Source organism: Phoxinus phoxinus, assembly GCF_949152265.1.
Source record: "Phoxinus phoxinus genome assembly, chromosome: 6".
NCBI lineage: Eukaryota > Metazoa > Chordata > Actinopteri > Cypriniformes > Leuciscidae > Phoxinus > Phoxinus phoxinus.
This window is the reverse complement of record NC_136881.1, coordinates 6331571-6356717: the sequence shown is the minus strand read 5'-3', so window position 1 is coordinate 6356717 and position 25147 is coordinate 6331571. Positions and strand designations below refer to the sequence as shown.

General features: G+C 36.9%; 1 protein-coding gene and 1 long non-coding RNA gene across 2 annotated transcripts in view; one reads left to right on the top strand and one right to left on the bottom strand.

The window, feature by feature from the left end:
• Positions 1 to 25147, bottom strand: part of LOC307000062 (receptor tyrosine-protein kinase erbB-4-like) — a 169670-nt gene that overhangs the window by 118713 nt on the left and 25810 nt on the right. The gene's annotated exons all lie outside the window — the stretch shown is intronic.
• LOC307001006 lies at positions 16984 to 21851 on the top strand. The gene is made up of 5 exons (XR_013798145.1): positions 16984 to 17098; positions 17425 to 17463; positions 18234 to 18343; positions 20269 to 20327; positions 21358 to 21851. It is a non-coding gene; the product is annotated as an uncharacterized lncRNA (long non-coding RNA).

Here is a 25147-nt window from a genome sequence, read left to right as displayed (position 1 = left end):
TTAGAAATACTCAGTTTGTGGCATAACAAACTAATATATGCAAACTAACATATGTTCTCTGCAGCTTTGCTATTCCACACTTTTGTAGCAGTTTTTCAGCACTAAAAACAATCACAATTTAGTTTTTAATGCCCGTTTCCACTTACGACAGAGCACAACTGCGGGATTTCTGGCAGTAAAACTTCCATTCGTTTTCTCCAAAAATCTATGTTTAGCAGATGAAAGACCACAGTATACTTTATTATACAATGATAACATTACTGGAGAGAAATCCACCAATCAGAGACATCACTGTTACCACTGGAAATGTAAGACACAATTCGTAACGTCTCCTTGAAGATATGTGTACACAAAATTAAATAAAAAATGCTAAATATAAGCAAAATACTGGATGCAACTTGCTGAATTAAACCTGTACTGTAATGGGGTCATCTGACATTAATGCATATATTTGCATTACTAGCACTTCTCGTGTTTATTGCCGCTTTAAGATTAATCGTTTGTTTTATTCATTCATTTGAAAGTCGCTTTGTATAAAAGCGTCTGCTAAATTAATAAATGCAATGTACTACTGCACAAAATGTTCATATAATTCTAATGCAACATACAAAAATCATATTGGTTCTTAAATATTAATCATTCAAATCAATGTTTATTACATTGTTGAAGCATTTAAATGCAACTCTTCAGAGAAGCATTATATACACAGTATATCATTTTTATTCTCAAACACATTTGACATGAGGTGACTGACAAATAACAGAGGTTACATTTTCAATTGCAATTTAATAATTTCTTTGATTTAATTATGCCCAAATCCACTGGTATTGGGTGACTTGTGAGTTTTTAAGTGGCACTGTACTTGCAGAATGTTGCTGTTTGTCATTGCTTTTGCTTTGTGGAGTTTTGATGTCTTTTATGATTATTTTGTATAAAATAATCTCTAAGATTCAGTTACTGTTCTTCAAAGTAAAATATTCTCTATGGCTGCATATTTGAAATGTTCCATTTGAATTCTGAAGATTCTTATGTTAATAAAAAAAGCTGCCCTTTAATCCGATTTAAATGTAAGAGATCCTTTTATTAAAGATTCTTTTAAATAACTGCACAATTTTTATCACTCTGGTTATTTTCTAGCTACAAGCTTGAACTCCTATCCCCTTCTTTTTGTTGCATAATTAGTCCTAGAATGAATAAAGAGCATCAATATAGAATTAAATTGTGTGGATATATCATTTATTCTATAAATCATCTTATAAATGGAGTTCTGACTTGTGGATGCCAGTATAGTTAGTTGATAATTCTCTTTTATTTAAAAAGCAAGATAAATCCATGTCCCTTTTAAAGATGTTAAGATTTTAAAATGGATGTTTAAGCCAATGAATTCAAAAGTAAATGTAAAACTTGAGCAGTTTTGATGTTTCCCTGCTGTGACTAACATCAGCTGTGTTCATGGCTAACTCTTCTCTCCGGATGACGGTGACCTCTGCTGTTTTCTCCACAGGCCAGTGTTGCTTGGCCCTGCTGACCGTGCCTGAAGCTCTGACATGAGGAGGCAGACAGTATCATTTACCATCATATGTGGCTCAAAGGCCAGACTGGCTTTTTGTTCAAAACATCCCACAAAACTCTGATCTAGACAAGCTCACAAAAACATCTTTGAGATTAATTGACGACTCCATGCTTTTCGTTTAGAAATCCCAAAACTGAATAAGCTGGCTTTTAAACCCAAAGCATGTATTTATCATATTACAAATGTCTTTACTGTCACTTTTGATCAATTTAAAGTGTCCTTTATGATTAAAACCCCTTTCTATGCATGGGGCCACCGGTGATCCTGCATTCGTGTTTTGTTAATTTCATTACTAGTTAAAACATCACACTCTTACTTAATCTGGACAATATTAGCTTTTTTAGGAAGGTTTAAAACTCCAGTTTCGATATTTGACCACTGTTTATGATTAAACTGGTTTGCAGTGACATTATTTCTTAATTTATGCCAGCTAGTGCAAAATAATTAATCTGTAACGTTCGTTATTTTGAATAGAAATCATTACTCATAAAACATTCATTCTCGTTTGCTCCGGTTTATTTGTGTTCAAATACATAAAATCTAAAGAATCCGCCAGGGCAATTATTAGAATGGTGCGCATATTTGGAGAAATAATGAATAATTATCACAATCTAGTAATCTATTTATTCATACAGAATACAAATTTCTATTCAGTTTCCAGTGATTTAAGCGATCTAAAGTGCCAAACTGCGAACGGAGCTAGATATGTGTCTCCTCTTCCTGGATCGCGTGAGATTTGACCTCGGAGCGCTATGATTTGCTGAACAGCTGTCAATCATCTCCACGTGTTCAACCTGACCTCTTCTGCATGACGCGTCCTGGACGCGTCCTGTCTATACTTCCTCATTCTGGATATCCATGATAAACAAAACGAAAGTGACATTTCTTCACCGAAACAAGAAGCTATTAAATGCACGATTGAAGTATATGTGTTTTGTGTGTTGTTTTCGTGCGTTTCGGGGTATTTTTATATGAATAAAAAATAAAGGTGAGGCTAAGCATAGCTCATAGCTTCATATAAAATGCTAAAAATGACATATTTCAAAATCTTTTTTTGACTTGAAACCATTTTAAACCGCGACCGGAATATGATACAAATACTCGATGGTGTTTTAAAGTGAGCTTTAAATAAAAGTGTAATATTAATAAATTAAATTGTGTCATGTAGCTGGAGGCTAACGTTAGCTACTTGTTGTGTTGCACCTGCTACACGAGCTTTCTATTCCTTATATGTATATATTTTTTAAAGAATTCGCATTTAAAGTAATAATATATTTTTGGTGTTGTTTGTTTCCTAACAAGAGTAAAGTTAATGGGTGGATTATTCGTGCACATTAGGTGTCAATGGCCAAGCATTATGCCAGAAGAACGGCTATAATCTGGCTTGATTCAAACAAAAGAATAAGGACAAAAGAATAATGAAGATTAAGTCTCATACCGGCAGAGGTGTGAAAGGTTGGTCGATTTAAATGAAAAGAACATGAATGGGGCCAGTTCTCCTCGCCAGACATTAGTTAGAGACTGTAAATGAGTGTTTATTACAGGCAATACATATTTGATGAGAATCTTTTAGCCTTCTCCAAAGTCTCCCCTGATATGGTCTCACAATAGGCTTCACAAAATGCATAATTTTAGATATATCATTCTCAGATTTGAAATGAAGCATGACCACAGTTGTGGCTACACTTTAGTTGTGGTAATAAGTTGCTATCTTAAATTCACATAATATTTTTATACATTTAATAAATATATTCTTAATATTTGTTGTTTTTGTTTTATGTTTGAGCTTATATATCTCAATATTAATAACAGTCTGGTTAATTTTGAGTCTTGAACTGTAAACTCTCAAGGGTTGGCTTTCTAAATATATGTTGGTTATGTGTCTATTCAGAATGACTTCAGAAGCTGCAACCTTTTTATTCTGGGTATGTCATGTATGCATGTATGCCAAAATTGGGGGTGCTGAGGAAGGGGTTTTAAACGTATTCATATCTTAAAAAAAAAAAAGATATCATATTGACCCCAAACCTTTGAATGGTAGTGTATACAATGCAGAAATTTTATGAGATTACGATTTATGAGATATTCTGAACAAGGCCAGTAACTGCAAGTACCACCTTAGAATTAATTCTTCTTAAATGCTTCAATTCTGGGCCTTGAATGATTCTACTTCTCTGAACACAGGTCTTTAGAAAATAAACATTTATATACCTTTGTAATGAAAAACAGTGGCCTACTCTTTCTTGTGGAAATTACCAAGGAGACAGGATGAAATGGCAACCTTACCTATTGTAGAAAAAGAAGAGAGAAAAAAAACACATTTTAGAAAGCCTCTTTGTTTGCACACATAAAACAACTAATTGGAAAAAGTGCTTAAAGCCTAAACACCAATAGGAAAGAGGATTCACAAATGAGATCTCCTAAATAGACAGCAATGATCTTAAATGGAGAACAAATCTACTTTACCGTAAGTCTCAATTTCCTCAAAAAAACAGCAGAGTAATCTCATGTGTGTCTACAGGAAATCTCAATAATGTCATAGACTTTTCTTTTAAAATTTTAGGAAAAACATCTGACTTCAAAAACATACTTGAAGCGTAACTGAGATGAAATCTCTTGTGTCTGATGAAGCAACTTCTGAACAATTGAAAGTCCTCTATAACGTCACCAGGGGCCCTATCTTGCACCCAGCGCAATTGACTTTGTACACCGACGCATGTATCATTCCTATTTTGCACCCGCGCACAGCGGACTTTTCCCTCCACAGACGCACGTCGGTAAATTAGTGAATGAACTTGCGCTCGCGGGGGCGGTTCAGTGAAAAGAGGAGCGTGTTCCGGCGCAAACGTTCCCTGGTGATATTTTGCAGTTCCAGAAAACAATTCCGCCACTGACCAGGAAAAACCTAGTCTAAAGACAGTGGAGCGTTGTGCGATAGTCATATGCTATTTTAAGGGCGCATGCTTGGCCATTATGTAGCGTGTGAACAACGCACATACACTTTGATTCTCGTCTAAACAGACGCAGCAGTTTTCATTTTTGCAAATCATACATTATTACAAGGAAAAAATATTAACACATGAGGGGAATCATTGTTGCGTCCATGAAGATGTGAAAAAAATTAGGCATAAATCTAGCTATGCTTGTGTGTTAATATGTTTCCTTTTAATAATGTATGATTTGCAAAAATGAAAACTGCTGCGTCTGAGTAGATGAGAGAATCAAAGTGTATGCGCGTTGTTCACACGCTACATACTGGCCAAGCATGTGCCCTTTAAATACCATGTCCATGTGACTAACGTGCAACACTCCACTGTCTTTAGACTAGGTTTTTCCTGGTCAGTGGCGGAATTGTTTTCTGAAACTGCAAAATATCACCTGGGAACGTTTGCGCCGGAACACTCTTTTCGCTGAACCGCCCCCGGGAGCGAAAGTTCATTCCACCGACGTGCGTCTGTGGAGGGAAAAGTCCGCTGTGCGCGGGTGCATAATAGGAATGATACATGCGTCGGTGTACAAAGTCAATTGCGCTGGGTGCAAGATAGGGCCCAATATATTACTGTAACATAATTAAAAGGGTAAAAAAGTATGTAACCTAAGTATCATTATTACTACTGGATTTTAAGACTTCAGTTTCTTTCTTCTTTCTTCTGATATTCCCCCTTGACATTAACTTGACAGATAAACTCAAAAACATTGGTATTCCACAGAACAACATTTCAAGGTCCAATAAGATGAGTACACATGCAATAATTAACTCCCTTTTCCAAACAAATTACTACACAAACTACATCTGGTATCTGTTTGAAATGCAATGGGACCACCGTGCAAAGTGGCATAACAGCCTGCCAGGGAATTATGGATGCAAATGTGTTACACAGCTGCCAGAATCTAAAAAATATTAAAAAGTCCAAACCCAAACTAACAAAAGACAGTAAACCAAGAGATGTTGCTTTTCAACGTTGCTTCTTGTTTGGTGCTGGTCTAGCTGGTGGACCAGCATTGCTATTTACTACCAAAACATGATAACAAAGAAAAGTTGGACAACCACCATGGTGTTTATGGTAAATTTTGTTCACCAAGGAAACTATTGGCATGTGGGCTGGTTAAGAACTACCAACTGGCATCCAAACACAACATTTTTTTGCGACCAGTTATGGTTTCTTCATATAACTAACTCAAATTGAGTATTGACAGCTTGTTCTCAATTAGCAACCATTGGTTGATTCACCAGAAAAAAAGAAAAAAAACCTGAATGAGCAGTGGATGAGGACAGAGCTCAGCTTGCCCCCGATGTGCCTGTGCATTAAGAGAGTGGATGGAAGTACAAGAACCCAGACCCAGAAAAAGCAGCATGCACTCGCATCCTTTACCGCAGCAGTGACAGTGCATACGTGATGCCGCTGAACAGATGGAGATGAGAACGGGCATATTAAGAGATTCAATGTTTTGAAAACAGATCAGAGGAAATGTCAGGTCATGATGCATTAACTGAAAAGGTGAGATGTCACATCTCAAATAAACAGGGATTTTCTTTCATGACTCTGATGATATATGATTTCACACTAATATCAGGAAATATAATGGGACTTTAAATATATTCTCAAAATGAAAATATAAATGGTCCCAAACTTCATTGTACTAAACAAATAACAAGGAAGATTTTTTTTTCCTTTTTCAAATATTTCACTAACTAACTAACGAACGAACGAACGAACGAACGAACGAACGAACGAACGAACGAACGAACTAACGAACTAACTAACTAACTAACTAACTAACTAACTAACTAACTAACTAACTAACTAACTAACTAACTAACTAACTAACTAACTAACTAACTAACTAACTAACTAACTAACTAACTAGCTAACTAACTAACTAACTAACTAACTAACTAACTAACTAACTAACTAACTAACTAACTAACTAAAAATACATAAATAAATAAATAAATAATAATAATAACTTGTTACATTTATATAGTGCTACTCAAAGCACTTTACATAATGGAGGGGGGATATCCTCAACCACCATCAATGTGCAGCATCCACTATGCGACGGCAGCCATATTGTGCCAGAACTTAATTTAACATAATATATTGTAAAAAACGTTAAGTTATGTCAACCTTGTAATTATAGCATTGTGGCGTGGTTTGCAGTCAAACACCACTCACATATTCTTTAGGAAATGTAAAAATGTAGCTGAACAATGTCATTTTGCATTTCATTTTATGCTGACGGCATTCAGTTGAGAGCAGCAATTAGACTTGAGCTCCCAGAACAAAAAAAATCCCAAATAAGTGACCTTGCCCTCCAATCCTTCCATGACATTTCCTCAACTGAACCAGGAAGTCTTTTCTATCCTAACTCCAGTAGAGTGAATCTTCAGAGTAACGTGATTAGAGAAACCATGAGGGAAAGCTGCCCTACAGACATGATTAATATGGATCTCTACAGTGAGTCTTATTGCTGACTCAGTCACCATGATCAGCAAAAAATAACAAGACGATATAGGAAGAAAGGGAATCCAAGCTCAGTTCAAGGTAGTTTACGTGTTTATAAAGAAATGAATTGGTCAAGCCCACCTGAATGAAACATTCAAAGTAAGTTAATGGCAAATGCTGCAATACGGATAAATATCAGAATATAATGAACATTGATATCAATAGGTATTTATTGCACCATTCGCCATTAACTTACCTTGAATTTTTCATTCAGGTGGGCTCATATGGGCATCTATACACATTTTCACGAGTTCACACTTACAAATAAGTCAGATGGAATAAATGGTATGCATATTTGGCGTGCTGTCCGAGGAGAGGGCTCCGGGCTCGGTATTCGGCCCGAACCCAGAGTACTCTCTGTGGTCATTAAAAATCCCAGGATGTCTTTCGAAAGAGTAGGGGTGTAACCCCGGCGTCCTGGCCAAATTTGCCCAGTTGGCCTCTGTCCATCATGGCCTCCTAATCATCCTCCTATATATACTCCATTGGCTTCATCACTGTCTCCTCTCCACCAGTAAGCTGGTGTGTGGTGGGCGTTCTGGCGCAATATGGCTGCCGTCGCATCATCCAGGTGGATGCTGCACATTGGTGGTGGTTGAGGAGATTCCCCCCTTCTATGTAAAGCGCTTTGAGTGTCCAGAAAAGCGCTATATAAATGTAATGAATTATTATTATTATTATTATTACTCCCCCCGTATTCCTGGCTGTAGAGAGAGCCAAAGGTGAGGAGTCGGGGTGGTGGAGGGATGCTGGAAACTGTCAAGGAATGTTAGGTGAGTTGACAGAGTGGATATATATGCTTCTTGTCATGCTGATTAGGGTAGACGTAATTGTTTGATGACAAGTAATTGCATTGGTTATCTGATCGTGCTCCTCCCGAACTTTGTTTATAAAACATCATTTAAAAAAGTAGGGCTGGGCGATGTCATACAGCATGTATAAACTGGAGTTTAGGGCACAATTGAAAGTGTGACTGCATAGAGAACACGTTGAATTGGTTAATCTGCCAGAAGAATGTATTGCATGAGCCAATAATTGTTAAAAGTGTGGACATGCATCATAATTGAAGAGCATTTCTATGTCTATGTTTATTCATGCAATACCAATACCAATAACATGCAAATTGCATCCATTAACTATTGTCTTTTAAAGGACTCTCCAATTAATGAGTTAACATTTACCTTCCATTCAAAACTGAATGACGGAATGAGTAATTTGTTTTGAAATAAGCATAATTGTTCACACATTAACATGCCTACGACAAATCGCCTATTTAAAAAATACAAATTAGCAGAATCATTGATGAAGTTAGCTGTTGAAGGTAATTCTGTTTAAATAGGAGACAATCTGTCTATATGAGAATTCAGGAGACTGGCTTGTTTAGTCTGCTTCAGTTTCAGACTTTTGTCTGCAAACACATAGTGGATGAGATCATCCTTTTTATTTTAAGTATTTTTTTATGTTCACTGTGAAAATAGACATTTCGTATAGCTATATCACGACAATCCTCACAGACATTAGTTCTCATGCAGACATAAAAATTCTGGCTGAGATTAGAAAATAGCCTGCGTGCTTCCAGCGAAAAACACATTTGCTGTTCTGTCATCTCATATCTGAGTAAGAATTTTTTTTCTTCTTCGTCTTCTTCTGTCTTTGGCAGCCTCGAGACTACTATCCTCTCGTCTTTTCTCTTCTTGAGCCCCTGGTCCAGTTGGCAGATCCACGAGACTCCTAAAAGTCTAAATTATTCAACCACACCTCATCAATCTCTTCCACAGCTGAAGTCTTTAGGTACGAAGAAAAATATGCAATTGAATAATTTATCTGAAACTGAACACAAGCTATTTCGAGATTGGATTTTATTGGGACATAGCCAGTGAACATTGGGTTAAGCTAAATAAGTTTGCATGTTTGTGTTTTTAAAAAAAATAACAGTTTGGTGAGAAAATGTGCTTGTTGCCTTTGCCTTTAGTTGTGTAACACAAGTTAAAGCAACATGGACTGAAACTCATCATTGTGCTGGACATAAAACAACAGCAAACAGAATGGAGACTGAAGCCTGAAAGTGCATATAACTGAACTATTTTAGCCAGTCATAGTCAATTTTCTGAGACGAGACTTTAAATAATTTCTGGAGTTTGCTGTGTTCATTTAGGGTTTACAGTTCACATACAATCAGGGGCACCAAAACAACGAGTTCATACCCAAGTCCTTCCTGACATCAAAAGAAACAGCAGTTGCACATTTAACCAATGGACTTTATGCACAGCTGCACTACTTCCTGAACTTTAGCCAGCTCCTTTGTTTCCTGTCTGCCATTATTGGACAAACTGATTAATCCAGGTGTGTATGATTATTGTTGTTGGTCAGGCACACCTGGATTAATCAGTTTGTCCAATAATGGCAGACAGGAAACAAAGGAGCTGGCTAAAGTTCAGGAAGTAGTGCAGCTGTGCATACAGTCCATTGAAACATGTTCCTGGATCCTTTGTTAATCCTGGAACCAATCAGATTTGAGGGACAACAACCAGGGTTAAGTTCTTCTACATCATTGGTATTCACCCATTATTTCCCTCTGATTTTAGGGATGAGTTATGGGTAGGGTTAGGTTTAGGGGTAGGACTAAATTTTGGAATGGGAATTTTGTTCCAGGATCAACAATATATGTTGATCCAGGAACATGTTTTACTTGGCAAAATCATGGTGACCGTTGCAGTTGCATGAGGTAGTTTTCACAAACAATTGTCTTCATGATTTATTCAAGACTGAAAGATTGAAAATGTATTCAAACATATATCATTAACAGTAAATAATCACATATTTTGTGTTTTATAGATAACTGAGGGCATTGGATAACTTTCCTGAGTTAAATGCGATTGAATCAACACTGAACTGACCTCAGCTGAACAATGCCACTATAGAGCTGCTTTACAGCAGAACTGAACTCTGTTTGCATCAAGTTAATATTTTCCTCTTTTATCCCAGTAAAGCTGCCCGAGGTGTAAAGAGTCCCAGATTTTAATAGTATACTTGAGTATTTTACTCATATTGAATGTAGGCTTAAAGGTGCACTAATCCTCAACACCTAAGAGACATGCCAGTGAAAAACAAGAAACAGCTGATTCGTGAGGAGAGCAATAACCATAATTTTCTAAAATCAAAATAAAACTGAACACCTCAAAATTGCAATAAATCAAGTTGGACACAACAGCCTCTTAAAATCTACACAGTCTCAATTAAGCTCAAGGGCTCATAAAAGGGCATAAGTAAACCTATATCCTTCAAAAAGGTATTTTAAATATAACATAAAATAATGTTATGGTTAAATGAAATAGTCAAAGCCTACTTGCACTGGATGTGCTCATCAGCGGCTGGAGTTATGTCCTCGTCTCATATATGAAACACCTGTGATTCAGCAACTACCTGCTCACATTCGCATAAAGTAGCCTAGTTGACAAATTTGGGTGGACAAGGGCAAAACGCACAAGATATAGTACCTTCAATGCCCTGTAGATGGTGATACCACTTCTGCATCCACGGACCTGGCAACCCTGGTTTGAACTGTACGGGTGATTCATAGGGTCAAATAGACAGAGTTGCTATTTGTTAATGTTGATGCATTATTGTCACATTATCTTTAACAGCCCTAAATTCAACATAACTCAACATTTTCTTCACACACAGTATCAGTTGCAGTCTGACATCTTTTTACGTCACTTTTGATTGACAGGATATAATCGGCCCTAATCATATAGTTTTAAATACTTGTCCGATATTGAAAATAATTATTTTTATTTGCCGATCCATGCATCCCCAGTTTGTTATTGTTTTTATGTGTTTCTGTACCTTTTTTAGACACTTTATTGAATCCAATTACTTTTTCACAAAAAAAAACTGCATGCCAGCATTCAATTATGAGGAACTTCAAGCTTGTCAAGCTTCAAAGTAGCTTCCGAAACAGTGGAAAAGGTTTAAGAGGTGAATTGATTATCAGAGGAAAAACTAGAACAGTTATGAACTCTGTCTGAGTCTGAATTGCTGAGATTCAGACCTGACACTTCATCTAAAAGAAGCTTTGGCATTAGTTGGGCTCAATGTCACCCTCATTTGTCCCACTCAAGGCACCAGAGCATGAAAAGATGCCATTGGCTGTGATGTGGCCGCTGAAGCTTTTCTGCAGAGCTTTGTCACACTGAATAGGGTCACCATGAGGATCACTGTTGGCTACTCTCAAACCGTCTATATAACTTCCACGGATCCTGCAGGGTTATACAACACAGTCAGACTCAAAGAACAAATCCTATCACTCTTTATGACAAGAAGCAAACAAGAGCTTCTGGTCATGTATGCTTTCATCATATGGAAATAGAAGCTCATAGATAGATGCACTCTACGGTATGCTTTGATATCAGTTTTGTTGAGTGGTTGATGTCAAGAAAAGAGAACATCAATCACTATCACCCAACTAACAAGACCAGTAACAACACCCTCTTAAACTGTGCAAAAAAAAGCCTAACTCACGCAAGAGTCCCGAAGACAGACGCAAAGCTCTTTCTGAAAACTCCTCAGACAGCCATCAGCTAAGTCTGAGTAATGAAAACAATTAACAGCTCTAATTACCTCTCTAAATCACATTCAAACATGGTGCTTATTGATTTGATAGACCGAGCTTGAGTTACGAGGAGCTCCAGTCAAACGGCCTCTTGTAAAAAAAATATTGCCGGGGCAACAGAAGCTGGCAGCCGTTCGGTGTGTAAATAAATCTTCAGAAGATGTGGCAGTCATCTTCCAGCTCCCAGAGTACAAGTCCCAACGGCCTCATTCCTCCGCCAGTGTTTCATATCTCAGCGATAATGCTGCTGAAGTACCTCATTAATAGTGCAATGATCTTTATTTACCATTCATGGCATTGGTGCTCATAAGCATGTTTTTATGATTATTTATTTGGACCTTTTTCCTAGAAATAAAAATGGATGGATGTCAATCGTTCAATCGGTCAATCAAATTTTTGGGTGACACATTTTTAGATAGTCTCTTTACTGTAATAACACGGCAATCAAAAACTTCCACAAATATATTTAAATCAAAATAAGTATTAAATTCAGTAGAACAAATAATGGCTTTACAAATAAACTTTACATCCATTTTACATCCTTTTTTTTCCCCATTTCATAAGTTAAGTTGAATTAGTTGTCAGGAAAAGTTCAATCAAAAATGTAAAAGGAAGAGGCAATATTTTCTTTGTACTAAATATAGATATTATTTTTATTTTGATAAGGTGAAATATGACCCTATAATTCCTTATCAGTTTCGGCGAGAGGAAAAGGAACTTCACAGCTACAGATGAAGTATACCAAAGCACACTCCAGAAAAAAAAAAGAAAAAAATATTATATATATTTATATATATATATATATGTGTGTGTGTGTGCATTTCAAGATATCTGATTTGAAAACACAGCCACAAGCCGTTAGCTCATCATCATATGAACACAGCTGTGCTTACACAAAGCTGCCCGACATGCTTGTGTGCTTTGCCAGTATCAAAGTTCCAGAGTGGCAGAGACAGCTTCCCGGCAGCCGGCGCTCAGTGGGTGTGTGTGGGTGAAGAGGGCTTGTGGCCGAAGAGAGTGTCACTGATATACATAACCCAGTAGTGAGAGATTTTCTGTCCTTATCCTCCTGTGCTGTTCCTCCTATTAATAACCCCTCACAAACACTGTGCCCAACCTATATGACCCCTCCACATACCCCGAGTGTCTGTCTGTTTTTAACATTGAGAGATATGACTTTAACTTTAGTAAGGGTTAGAATAGCAACATTTTTTTTTCCATCTGGCCTTCCCAAAAAAAGGAGACGCTAATACCTTGTCCTAGATCTCTACATAGATATATCTGTTTTACTACTCATGTATTTTGTAACTATGGGGCGGAAAACCTATTAGGCCTTTTGGCCAAATTAATGTATATTTAACTAAACATTGTTATGTGACGAAATGGCTATTTTATTGGTTAATTACTTATATATAAAATTATATTTTACATATCTTCCCAAAAATTTCAATTGATTGATTGATTGATGTAATCATTAAGAAACTAGAAGTGTAACCATAATCATTCAATTCCTTTTGATTCCTATCATTTCTATCCAGCAATCACCCCTACTCGCCTAAAAAAGTACCCAGGCTTTAAAAGGAATCATTTTCTGTCCATGCAATTCACTAGTGATTCACTGCACATCATCTTGCATCAACTATTTTCGCTTTCATTTCATTCTCCACCATTTGAGGTTGATAGAGTCCCAGGGCTCCCGCTGCAAGGCTGTCTGCTACGGTTCAAAACATCTTCAGGGTTGAGAGAGGAAGCAAACATCCAACAGGCTGGGGCTCTGTTACACGATGAAGCGATTCATTTCAGGGATGCCCAAACAATGAACCCGCATCTGTCATTTAAAAGGTTTGAAGATGTCCTGTTAGTAGATTTAAAGAATTTTAAAAGATATGAGCCACATCATTTCCAAAATAGGATTAATGAAATGGGAAAATAACTGTGAGGCATTAAACATGCCTATCTTTTTTTTTCTTTAGGTATTCACATCTCCGTGACTGAGTTTGAAATAGCACTCAGTGTTGGCTCATCTGTTGTACTCATCTATTTTTTTTATGATTTTGTAAGGCTACTTATCAACTACCAATACACAGTAAAATAACTTAATGAAATAACTGACAACTCTCAAAACTGTATATGTAAAATACAGCAAGAAAAATGATAATCTAGACGTAAACTTTAACTCAATCTCTATCTCTAAGTATAGCATGTAGGGTTGTGTAAGCTATATACTATATATATACACACACACACACACACACGCGCGCACACACGCACACACGTACACACTTAAATATAAACTTTATCTGACAAATATTTGTATTATTTTTACTCTGAGGCAGAAATGGTTTCCATACCATGAAGTTGCTGGTTCCAAAAAATAAATACACAAATTTGCAAATTGTTTTCATACTGCATCAATACAAGTAGCATGGCAGGAAGCTATTTCGAACATAGCCTGTAATCTCGGGCTTGGGTTGTGCTTCTGATACAGTCCAGCAGGTGCCATGTGGCACTCAAACTAAAAATATCTGACCCTGAACTCCAGACCTCATCGAGCCGCCAACTGTGTTCTTCTTGCCTCCCGCCATCCATCGAGCTTTGTGAAATGACAGATTAATCCTCCACCTGATTGAAGACATTATGGATTTACCACCTCTATCGACTTTCTATGACAAAAGACGTTTGATCAATGAAAGTTTCTATAAATTCATTCTTTTTCATTTTTTCGTTGCTGGATGGATTTGTGCTCAGCTGTGATGTGTGGAGTATTCCTGTCAAAGTACCAGTCCAATATGTCCAGCGATCGGCCATGATATGAGCCTCAGCCTCCAGCCATCACCAAGATTGGAGCTGCCATCACAAGCCATATCTATCTCCAACTTATCATCATACTTGGTGACAGAACACACACACTTGTTCAGCGGTTCTTTCTCTCTAAATCAGGCTTCCCTCTGCCTCAGACCGGCTTCCAAGGCACCATAACATCAAGATTGATGATCCAGAACAAATTCAAGCTTCAGAGACAAACGAGTCATGATTGGGGAATAATGAACGCTGATCAATTATCATACAATAATTCAATTCAATTAACACATTTACTTTTTGTTAACAGCAATGTATTCACACTAATCACAATTAAAATCATTATAATTTTTTACATACTTTCGGATATTATAAATGTATATCTCAATACTGTATATTATACATATACATATATATATATATATACATATATATATATATATATATATATATATATGTGTGTGTGTGTGTGTGTATGTGTGTACATATATTTATATACTGTAGACACACACACACACACACACACACACACACACACACACACACACACACACACACACACACACACACACACACACACACACACACACACACACACACACACACACACACACACACACACACACACTTCTTGTGTTCTTTACTGTATTCTAAAGAATATACTTTTGGTTTACATGTTTATGGTTTTGTTGTATGCTACTGTATACAACAGTAATGTTTGGCCTGATAAATATTTTCTGTTTCTACATTGCATTGGTGTTTACAGTGTACTTGTTACCCCTCTCAGTAGATTACATTCACTGTAGAACATTGTATTGAAATCAGTAATGTCCAAGTATCGTAGAAGCTCAAAATTATCGGATTTGGTAGGAAATTATCGTACACGAGTCAAAAGTACAGAATAGATACAAAATACATTTATTTTGACCACCAACTTTTTGACATGACCTTCACATTACTTTATTGCTAAACTATTGGAAACAACTGCGCTGTGGTAGGAACGTAAACGTTTTTTATTCTTGCAAGACAACAGACATTCAGAGATGACAACTTTGTATACAATACACAAAATGAACTTTAACTTGTGCACATGAGATAGTCATTCTCCATGATGATTGGCTGAGAAGACATAGTGTGAGATGAGATGGAAGACATAGGTAACACCGCGTTCACGTTCCCCTCAGAATCATGACGGTAGATGTAGGATCCACAGCTAAATCAATCAGTAGAAGCCCGATTACAACGACCATCATTTGAAGTGTCACAAATTATCGTACATTATGGGATTTTTTTTCATTATTGATCGTACATCGTACAGAGGTAAAAAGTATCGCACAAATATGATAATTATCGTATGTCTGGCAACACTGATTGAAATGTAGATATAAGCCTATGAAAGACCAAAGATTGTTAGATTTAGTAAACAGTGTTTACATGGTATATCCAAAAATGTACTATTATTATGAAAGAAGTGTTTGCCATTTGATGCAAATGCTTCATTCTGACATGTTTATGGCATTTTGAATGCAGTGTTACATTTTGAAGGAGATGTGAGGCATTTTGCATTTTGTGTGTGCAGTTTTGGGAATTGTGTGTAGAGTTTTGAAAAAAGGTGACATATTTTTGAAAACGTGTGTAAGCAGTTGGAAAAATACTGTAATATTTCACATACATTTTGTTAGCATACGAGACTTCTTTCAAAACCATAAAAAAAAAAGTACATAAATATCTCCCTGTCAACCCCTCACTGAGATTATATTTCAGTCACTCAGGGTATCGAATGCACTTGATTGTGGGTCCAATCATAAGAATGCATCTCAGTCGAAAGGATGTCAAACAAACTTTGATGCCTTTCAATCTTTGGATGCTGCCTGACAAGACACAAGCAAAGAAAGCAAGCACTGAAAAAGTGCAGTGAGAAAAAGACGAAGGTCTGAACAACAAGGTCTGGACAACATGCATTGAAAGTCTCGGGTTGAAACAGGGATTTTGTGGTTGTAAATGGTTCAGTGTATCGGATTGTGTGGCCCTTAATACCATCTGAGATCAATAGATCTGTAGAAGCTCTGCTGGGTCTCAGAGGAGCCGTGAAAGAGCCGAATCAAAGGAGCCTGCAGGAGGGAATTCTGGGAGAGCGGGATTAAACACACTCCCACTGAACAAATGGACGAGACCACTGCTGTTTGACCAACCAAAAGAAAAAGACAACTCGAATACAGAAGCATAAACAGTCACATCAGAAAGTGATGGTTTGTATGTACAATATGTTGGGTTGTTGTTGCAATGAAAAATGTTTCAACCTGCTAAAATTACAATGTACTGTATGCGATTATAGAAATTGATCAAATATACGGTACACTGTAAAATATTTCCAGGATTTCACAACATATAACTGTAATATTTCACAATAAATTGCAGTATTACCAATTCACAGGCTTTTACTGTGATATTTCACAATATAATACCGTATTTAGACTTTTATTGTGAAAATAATGCAAGGCGGGACTATTACAAGAAACTACTGTGAATTCCGTCTTTTTCGCGCTGCAACTGCGTCATCTGAGCTCTCATCTCCTCCGTGGTCTCACTCGATGGATTCAGCGGCCGGTAAGTGTTTAAAATATCAAACTTTGTCATTTTGGTGGCTGTTTTTTTATATGATAGTGCATGTTATTTAAAAGTATGAACCAAATTAGCGTTTGTTGTAGGTGCTGTTGTCATGTTTTTGTAACTTAGCCGAAGCAGACTCGCGTCTAGGTTTGAGCGCGCAAATTTGAATGAACAGACGTTGGTTGTAGTGTTAACGTTAATTGTACCGTATTAAGTTAGTAAGGTTAACTGTGAGACACGTTAGCTAAAGTTACATCGTCGAAATTTTTACTTTTGCTTAATGCTTTTCTTAGTTTCTCTAACAGCGTTCTCTTTTCCCACAGCATTTTTCTATGGTGACCACCGGGAAATAAAGTTATAAGGTAAGCTGTGGCCTTATATGTGGGTATGACAGTTATTATCAACTAGATCAATTATAGTGTTGTGAATTTGGGCAAATAAATGCTGAAATACAGTTCAAATTTCATAAATTCATCTCAAATTAGTAACGTTAGCTGAACTTCATAATTTTCTCCCCTGCTTTGTGTGTGAAACGGAGCAGCCATTTGTCTGTCTCGTCAACAGAAAAATGAAGTGTGTTGCAAAACAACTGGATGCTTTTATTGTGAAAAAGATATAGTAAATTAAATGTTTATCACTGAATTAGTGGAGATTAGTTGTGCTATTCTACATTAAAAACAGGTCGACATCTGGAGATATTAGGAGCCATTTTGTCTGAACGGGTAATAACGTTAACTAATTCTAGGAGGAAGAGTACGTTCAGTTACAAGCAGAAACAGACATAGGGAGATGGACAGGCCAACATACTCTTACTCCATCCTCTGCAAACAGCGTGCACGTTGTTGTGTGCATAATGCTTGACCTGGGTAAATCACACACCTCTACTTTGTTGCCAGACTATTTAAGACTGTGTGTTTGTGATGGAAAAATGTTTTTCAGTTGCTGTTAACGTTATTTAAATGTTTGCTGTTTAACTAAATCAAAGTAATGTCAGCTTGTTAAAACTGAGCTAACTTTAGTTTAGCTTTGTACTGTAAATCCAGTGACCCACTAAAGGTGGTGACTGGGACTGACACGTTTTTCATCCCACTTGAATAAAACTAACAGCTTTCTTCTGTCTTTTTGTTTATAGGTGCTTCTTGGGCATCAACCCAGAGATGGCAGAGGCAGAGAGGACACATAAACCAGCAAGTCTGCACACTGATCAGGGAGCTCTTGACTTTGAACGGATGTCAATCTAATGTAAGCAATCTAAACTTCAGAGCGGACTAACGAAACACTGTCTCTGTGTTAAGCTAGATATAGTTCTGCAGTAAGATGTTTATTGAAGCTATTAAAGGGTTAGTTCACCCACAAATTAAAATTCTGTCATTAATTACACTCCCTCATAGGGCTGGGCGATATGGCCAAAAAAAAATATCACAATATTTTTTTTTATATCAGTCGATATCGATAAATGTCAAATCTTTATTTATTTCAAGTTTAAAGACAGATTTGTACTCCTAAGTGAAAGCTGTAGAAACCAGAGCGTTGTGTTTTTAAACTACTCTTGTCAGAACATATCATGACAAACACTTGCCAAACAGGTGAACATTCACAAATCCGAGGTAGAACATTCAAACATTTGTCATTTTTCCTTAACAAAATAAATATCTTTATTTCAGTAGTATTAGCTTGAGTTAGGATGCAGATTTACTTCATACAATTTATGTTCATTAACAAAAACAGTAACATCTGTTAAAAAAAAAGTAACAACATTATTTTTATTTGGTAAAATGTAATATTCTTTAGTTTTATTAAAATTAACCATTGGTCATCCAGCATCATGCATTTAGATCATCATGATAACCACAGATAAAATGTAACTTTATGGTTTCTATGGTATTTATGAAAACCAGTAGCCTAAATACATTATTTAAAACGAATTATATTCCATTAGTCCTTTAATACATTGTCTACATTAATAATATTATACAATTCAATATATATATCCCACATTTCATGGTGCAGTTAATATTACTAGGCTAACGTTAACGTTAAATCCGTGGTAAATGATGGGAATGTGTCGACGGAGAAGCTTCTGACTGTATCGCTGCGCACAGTGCTTCTCCTGTTCGTCAGCGCGTTCTCATCTGCCTTTAAACTGGTTTAAATCACTGAGACATTTGTGTTCCTCGCTGAATTCAAGCGCTCTCACTGGATCTAGTGATCGAGGCCGATCAGAGTAAACGCGTCTGCTCGAGTGAGCTCGCGCTCACGCTGCCGTTTGGACTTTGAGCCGAGCGGATAAACGGTCCGTGTGGCGCGCGGTTCAAATGAGATTCGTTCCGCTTTTGGCGCAAAAACATTATCGAACATTTATCGAACTCCTGATATCGTTTTATCGAGAAAAATTATATTGCGATAATTATCGTTATCGTTTTATCGCCCAGCCCTAGCCTCGAGTGGGTTCACGTAACGCGTCTGTGTTGCACGTCACCACATAGGCTCATATTGGCCGGCGCTGGTCATGTGTGTGACGCGTGTGATGTGCAACACAGACGCACTGAGCAGTTACACTACGTGAACACACTCAGGCCCACGGAGAACATAATGAATAGTGGAATAATGTCGTTAATTTTTTTTGCGCACAAAAAGTATTCTCGTCGCTTGATAATCATATGGTTGAGCCACTGTAGTCACTTGGACTATTTTAACAATGTCTTTAATAACTTTCTGGGCCGGCAAGTTTCAATCCCTTAAGAAGCCTATGGAAGAGTGATCCAGCTCTCAGATTTCATCAAAAATATCTTCGTTTGTGTACATGAACGAAAGTCTTGCGGGGTTGGAACAACATGAGGGAGAGTAATTACTGACAGAATTTTAATTTTTGGGTGAACTAACCCTTTAAATGATGCTAAAGTTAAAGCAATATATTTGTGTAAACACAATTTGTCAAATGTGGGAACAAGCTTATTTCATAAAAGTGCTTTTATGCTTTTATTACCATACTTTGCACTGTAAAATAGGGCTGCAGCTAACATTTTACTTTTCTGAGTATTTTATATGAAGCTTCAAGTGAATAATTCAAAACTGCTTTTCTTTTCTTTTTATGGAAAATGTAAAAATGCAGAAAGTTTTTGTTTTGTTTTTGTGAAACTGTTTCAGTTTTCTTATCTGCATTTCAGTTCTTCCAGAAAATTGGCGAATACATGCTGATTTAAGGTGTTTCCAGGATTCCTTAAAGGTATAGTTCAGCAAAAAAAGAAAAAATGCTGTCCTTAATTATGCACCCTCGTGCCGTTCCAAACCTGTAAGAACTGCGTTCATCTTCGGGACACAAATTAAGATATTTTTAATGAACTCCAAGAGCTTTCTGTTCCTCCATTGGTAGCCTACGCAACTAATATATTCAAGCCCCAGAAAGGTAGTAACGACACCATTAAAGTAATCCATGTGACTCCAGTAGTTTAACCTCAATTTATAATTTAAAACCATAATTTACCTCTGTTTACAAAATTATATTATCTAAAGCACATTCACGGAACAACACCCAGTCTCGAGTCAACACAATATGCGTGCGTCGTAGTGCTCCTCCTTGTTGTTGCAAAAACAAAGCACCCGCATCGCTTCATAAAATTGGTTAAACCACTGCAGTCACATGGATTACTTCAATGATGTCTTTCCAATCGTTCTGGGCCTTGAATGTGTTAGTTGCATTGCTCCCAATGGAAGGTCAGAAAGCTCTCAGAATATCATTAAAAATATCTTCATTTGTGTTCCGAAGATGAACAAAGGTCTTATAGGTGTGAATGTACATGAGGGTGAGTAATTAACAAAATAATTGTTATTTTTGTGTAAACTAACCCTTTAAGCAAAATTGTCCAATGTGTTGAAGCTGAAATACATTATAGAAGCACATTACATGGATGCCAAACGAGATGTTGCAGGATGTGTAGTTCACCCAAAAAATTAAACAGCTGATGGGGCCACATTGACTTCCATAGTATATATATATATATATATATATATATATTTTTTTTACTATGGAAGTCAATAGGGCCCATCAACTGTTTCATTTTCAATTCTCAAAATATATTTTTTGCTCAAATAAAGAAAAACTCAAACCAGTTTGGAACAACTTGAGGGCGAGTAAATGACAGAATTTTCAGTTCTAGGTGAACTATCCCTTTAAGTAAGATTTTAGCTTGTCATTGGGAGTATAAATTGAATCAATTTACTTCTCTTTTCTTATACTGATTCTTCATTTTGTTCAGGAAGAACCAGCTACATCACAACCCACTGTGCAGACTTTGGGACGTCTTGACTGGACGTGTCTTCAGTGAGAGGAGAATCTTCAGCGATGTGAAAATGGAGGGATCTGAAATTGGCGAGCAGTTGGGGTGGATTTTATTCACGCTGAAAGGCAGTCTGGATACCATAGACCAGATTTTCGCCTCATCTAGGTTCGCCTCATCTGTTGGGTCTTGGGTTCCTATGTTATTTGTTTTGTTTTGATGGTATTACTTTTTTCATTTGCTCCGGTCATTGTTTGGCTCTCCGTTTTTACTTGCCATATCGCCACTGAATATGTTGGACTGCCCTTCTGGTCAAGACCTTCACTTCTACCTATTTTTTTGTTATTTAGCTCTGGCTGTGTTTTTTGGACTGCCATCTCGTTGCCTACTCTTGCCCGCTGTTATGCAACGACTCTTGCAACGTTTGTTATATTGTAACAATTTTATTGAAAATAAAATCAATTGTGGAAACTATTGTTTAATCTTTTTTTTTACTACTTTTATGTCATCATATTGCATTACTGTATTAAATTGTAAGTTTACAGTTAATTACTGGCTACTAATTGCATTACTTTTACAGCTGAAACACAATAAATTACTGTTCAAGTTACAGCTGATAACTATATTTATACAGTTATGCACTGTGAAATTACAGTAATGATGTGGTATCATTAACTGTGAAATCACTGTACACAACTGTCATTTTGCTGTAATTTACATTAAATTTTCTTACTGTAAATTACTGTGAAAGTAATGCAATTAGTAGCCAGTAATTTACTGTAAAATCACAGCAGAATTTTTTACAGTGTACGTATTATGAAAATTGTTAAATAAAGGGTCAAAATGTGCTTCAAATAGTCAACCTCATGTAAGCTAACTTTAAGCTAATGGCTAACAAGTGTCATTTTAGCATTAATTACTATTGTAGCTACACTGTAAAAACATATTTATCGAAGTTGATAAATTGACTAATGGAGTATGGCTTCAAGAAAATACTATTTCAGTCTTTCTACATCAACATTTAATTACATTGTTGGTGATTCTTTGTAATTATTTGTGAAATCTAAAAGCAATTTTTGAATGAGAAAAATGTCTCAAATTAAATCCTACACAATCTTTGCCCTGCAACCTCACACAGACCTCAAACTGCGGTCTTAACTCCCACATGATGCTAGCGAAGCAGCCGCGCAAGAGGGCCAGTCTCTTAGTGGTAAAATATTCGCATTATGGCTACATTAGGCTAATGTTCATAGCAAATGCTAACAAACTATCAACATTTTAAAACCCATGCATTTAGGTTCATTTTTATATGCTTTAGTGTTAATAATTAAGCGAAAAACAGAGATTTCAAGTCTCCCTCTACAATTACAAATGATTCTGTCTCAACAGGTGCACCTGTGGGCACTGCAGCTCACTGTCCCTGGTAGAGAATGTGTGTTGTAGGGAGATTTCATGGGATATACCAGGGGCTGCCAATGGCGTGGTGAGCTCGCACCAAGGGCTTGACAGAGTACCGTCACAGAGTTCCCCTACTTCAGGAGCTTTGCATTTAACCTGAAGAGGGCAGCACTCAGACGTTTTTTACACCATATATTTGAAAATTAAAACACTTTATACCCAAATGTCAAAAAATTTACTCGAATCAATCAACAGCATTTATGAAGCTCCATTCTTACAGATCATTAACTAAAAAAGTTGTGTTAGTGTTTAGTTGCCTTTAAAGAGCTTGAGCATTTAAAGCGTGCAGATGACAAAACTGCAGTGCGTGCTTAGAAGAAACAGAATGATGTCATCTGCAGTTGCGTTATCGTTCTTACTGTGAACAGGCAAACACAAATTCTTCCTAAAATATAAGCACACGCTTTTAAAGAAAGCAAGTAAGCAAGCATTAACACTTCATTTGACTGGCAGCCTCTGAGACTACTGTTGCTGCCTTTCCAAAACCATGGCAACTGATGGAGATTCAGCGTCTTTCGGCTTCTATACACGCCAGGTGCCACGGTCAGGGTGTACCAACAATTACAGCCCTGACACCTCTTCCCAGACTGGAAAGTGAGCACGACTGTAAGGCCATTTATTGGAGCTTTGTAGTGTGAGGCAGAAGGTGGGCTCAGTGTTCGACATACAAGACAAAAAAAAATCACAGCAGTTTGAAGTGCGCGTCTAATGGCCGCTGGACACCGCTTACTGAAGGAGGATCTGTTAGCCTAACTCTTTTCCAACAAACTTGTGCCCCAGCCTGGGAATTTATGTTCACATGCCCACAAACCGACAGCACATCATGGACTTACAAATCGCACAAGTTTGGAGTACATTAACATCCAATGCAATTTATTTTTATGCAATCAACAGCTGTCAGAATAAATTTAGATAGAGCAAGTAAGAGTCATAAAAGTCACATGATACTTCTAAATAAAATGAACGCAGATGATCGAGGACAGTGTTATTTTAGTATTACTGATATTTGTTGATCTCCTGATTAGCTATTCTTTTTATATTTTCATTTTAGTTTAAGCAATTTTGTTATGAGCTTTTATCATTTTTAAAATATTTTTTTTAAATATTGAAATATTTACTTTAACTTTTAGTTTGAATGATTTTAGTACTTCAACTTAAACAGTTATTTCAGTTGCAATTTATTTAATATTTATATTTTAGCTTTATTTCAGTTATTGTTACCAAAAACAATGTTTAATCATTTTAGTTTCGATGAACAAAATCAACATTGAACTGGAAAAATAAACAGGCTTGATAACGACAAACACGTCTGACGCTTACACACAATAACACAGATCGTCAATCTCCACTCCAATACATAAGTTCAATTGTTTCTTGCTTAAAGCCAATGAAATTGTGTTGTCAAGTCTCACGCTAAACCAGCTACATACTGTAAGAGATTAATCAATAATGAAAATGTGATTGAACTGTAGTTTCAGCATTTTTTTTTTTCATGCTGAGCTTTATGACATAAACAGCCACAATTAGCTGAGAGTTTTAGCTCAGTCCATCTCCAGCTCTCCGTGTCGAGGAGTCGAAAGATTCTTCCCAGAGGCACTGCTACACACATATTAAAGGCCTTGTCGGTTCATCCGTCCATTCGATTGTGTCCGAGTACATAATGAACGTCCCAGGAAGCCTTGTAAATGGGTGGGAGGTGAGAAGAGAGCGTGTGGATAAAGACGTTGCCTGGCTGACAGGCAGCACTAAAGTAGCTACTGGTTCTAGATGAGCTGCTTCAGGCACCGGCAGTCTTTTGTGTCATAGCATATACACCGAGGAGACTACATCACTGTGCATACGCTCTAGGGGGAAAAAAACTCCCATAGTGCTGGAAAAAATATTGTTATCATAGGGGTTCAATGCCTTAATCTGGACATCGATATAGCCAGAGGTGTTAGTGGCCTCTAGCAGTCCATGACAGAAAGCCTCTGTTTTTCCTCACCCTATAGTTTTCAAAGCGTTAAAATACAAAAACTGAATGGCGCACTCAATGGTTGCAGGTGCTCAGGTGATAAAACAACAAATTGTGCATATAAATAACCAACATTATTAGTAGATGCTATTCATTCTTATTGCGTTACGCCTATAGTTTGTCATTAATGCTCCAGAGGATAAAGACACCCTTTCTTCATAGCCATGAGTATCATGAATATTTTAGCTAGCTTGGAGGTCACCAGCAAGTAAAAGATACCAATTACCATGATTTATGTTCAGCTCTCCGGAGGCTTCCCTCATCTTTGAGCTATGTCGTTTTAATCATGAGAAAAGT